This window comes from Schistocerca nitens, chromosome 7, assembly GCF_023898315.1.
Source record: "Schistocerca nitens isolate TAMUIC-IGC-003100 chromosome 7, iqSchNite1.1, whole genome shotgun sequence".
NCBI classification, from domain to species: Eukaryota; Metazoa; Arthropoda; class Insecta; order Orthoptera; family Acrididae; genus Schistocerca; species Schistocerca nitens.
Window position 1 is genome coordinate 307,830,472 of NC_064620.1, and position 2,500 is coordinate 307,832,971.

General features: G+C 58.1%; 1 non-coding gene across 1 annotated transcript in view; it reads right to left on the reverse strand.

The window, feature by feature from the left end:
- LOC126196976 (small subunit ribosomal RNA) overlaps nt 1-238 on the reverse strand; it is a 1,909-nt gene extending 1,671 nt beyond the window's left edge. Inside the window, exon 1 of the ribosomal RNA XR_007539392.1 lies at nt 1-238. This exon is cut by the window's left edge and continues 1,671 nt beyond it. This is a non-coding gene — a ribosomal RNA (small subunit ribosomal RNA).
- Nucleotides 239-2,500: the final 2,262 nt, after the last annotated feature.

Here is a 2,500-nt window from a genome sequence, read left to right on the forward strand (position 1 = left end):
GAGCCGACCGATTGGTTTTGATCTAATAAAAGCGTCCCTTCCATCTCTGGTCGGGACTCTGTTTGCATGTATTAGCTCTAGAATTACCACAGTTATCCAAGTAACGTGGGTACGATCTAAGGAACCATAACTGATTTAATGAGCCATTCGCGGTTTCACCTTAATGCGGCTTGTACTGAGACATGCATGGCTTAATCTTTGAGACAAGCATATGACTACTGGCAGGATCAACCAGGGAGCTGCGTCAACTAGAGCTGAGCAGCCGGCCGCCCGGGAGTGTGTCCCGGGGGCCCGCGCGAACACGCAAGCGTCCGCTCAATTATTCTGCAAACAGGAGGAGGCTGGGCTCCCCTGCACGATACACCTCGAAACCCTCTCAGGTCCCGGCGGCGCGCAGCGCCGTCCTAAGTACTTGGTCGGGTTCGAGAGAGGCGCAATCGCCCGGAGATAGGCGAGTAGACGCTTTCAGTGCGACCACCCGTGCTCCCAACTGAGCTTGCCGCTGCCGACAGAGGCCCGGGAGCGTGCTGTCGTGGTGTTGCCGGCGGGAGACAACACGCGGCCACAAACAGTGACCGGGCAGCTCCAACGCCAGCGCCACAGAGGGGCAGAGCCCCACTTGGGTGCCAAAGCGAACTCTCCCAGCACAGCGCACGCGCCAACACATCCGCACAGCTGCGATACAAACCACCTGCGAGAACCGCGGGGGCGACCGAGCAGCAGACGGCGTCGCGGCGCCGAGTGCCGGGCGGCGGCGCATCCTCAACGCACACAGTCCTCAATCGGACCAGCACACTGCAGATGTCCACCGCGCTTCGCACCGGGCCCGGGAGGACCCACTTTGGCCGCACGGCGCCGCGCGCTGGGTGCGCCGGCACGCAGATGCGCCGCCTGCCGCGTCCGTCAGCCGGCGCGCCTGCCACTGGGCGCCCCCACCAGCCGGCTGCCGCGCGTGCGCCCACGCAGCGCGCGGCCAGCACGCCGGGCGCCCCCCCCTCACCGGCCGGGGACGGTCCCACCCAGCCACCGCCGCGTATCGCTTCATACCCACATGCCCACTCACGTTCGTGGGTATGACGGGTGTCGCTGAAGCAACCGGTTAATACCTGTACCGATCGTCGATATCAACGATTCACCTCCAGCGCGAACAACCGCGCAACAACGGATTTCCAGTTCATTTGCGTAACTTGGGCAGCAAACGTAGACATCCATCTACATTTGCGACTTCTACGAGTCTTGCATGCCTGGATGTTGTGTGTCACGACGCACTCCATCAGCATACATACACGCTGCGACGTGTGCACGAAAGAACACGTGGAAGGTGGCCAGCGTACGTATGCGAATGCCATTGCACAGCTGCGAAGCGCATTCAACACGCGAACTCCTGACCGACGAGCTAGAGGTGACAGGAGGGGAGGGGGGGGGGGGCGGGGGCGATATACGTCCTATTGCAGTACACAATACAGTGGATAGCGGGACCATGTGGAAAGTAAGCAACACTCGCAAGATGTGAGGGTACGCACCGTAAAATGAATCAATACGCAGAACACCACAGTGTGCGCGAAGTGAACTATGTTGAGATGGTTGCAATTAGGCAACGCTACACGAATTCCTAGATTCATATAACTAACAATTACAGGGCAGGTTAAGGCGCAACGTGGGTTAGGTTAGGGCGCAACGTGGGTTAGGTTAAGGCGCAACGTGGGTTAGGTTAAGGCGCAACTTGGGTTAGGTTAAGGCGCAACTTGGGTTAGGTTAAGGCGCAACTTGGGTTAGGTTAAGGCGCAACTTGGGTTAGGTTAAGGCGCAACTTGGGTTAGGTTAAGGCGCAACTTGGGTTAGGTTAAGGCGCAACTTGGGTTAGGTTAAGGCGCAACTTGGGTTAGGTTAAGGCGCAACTTGGGTTAGGTTAAGGCGCAACTTGGGTTAGGTTAAGGCGCAACGTGGGTTAGGTTAAGGCGCAACGTGGGTTAGGTTAAGGCGCAACGTGGGTTAGGTTAAGGCGCAACGTGGGTTAGGTTAAGGCGCAACGTGGGTTAGGTTAAGGCGCAACGTGGGTTAGGTTAAGGCGCAACGTGGGTTAGGTTAAGGCGCAACGTGGGTTAGGTTAAGGCGCAACGTGGGTTAGGTTAAGGCGCAACGTGGGTTAGGTTAAGGCGCAACGTGGGTTAGGTTAAGGCGCAACGTGGGTTAGGTTAAGGCGCAACGTGGGTTAGGTTAAGGCGCAACGTGGGTTAGGTTAAGGCGCAACGTGGGTTAGGTTAAGGCGCAACGTGGGTTAGGTTAAGGCGCAACGTGGGTTAGGTTAAGGCGCAACGTGGGTTAGGTTAAGGCGCAACGTGGGTTAGGTTAGGGCGCAACGTGGGTTAGGTTAGGGCGCAACGTGGGTTAGGTTAGGGCGCAACGTGGGTTAGGTTAGGGCGCAACGTGGGTTAGGTTAGGGCGCAACGTGGGTTAGGTTAGGGCGCAACGTGGGTTAGGTTAGGGCGCAACGTGGGTT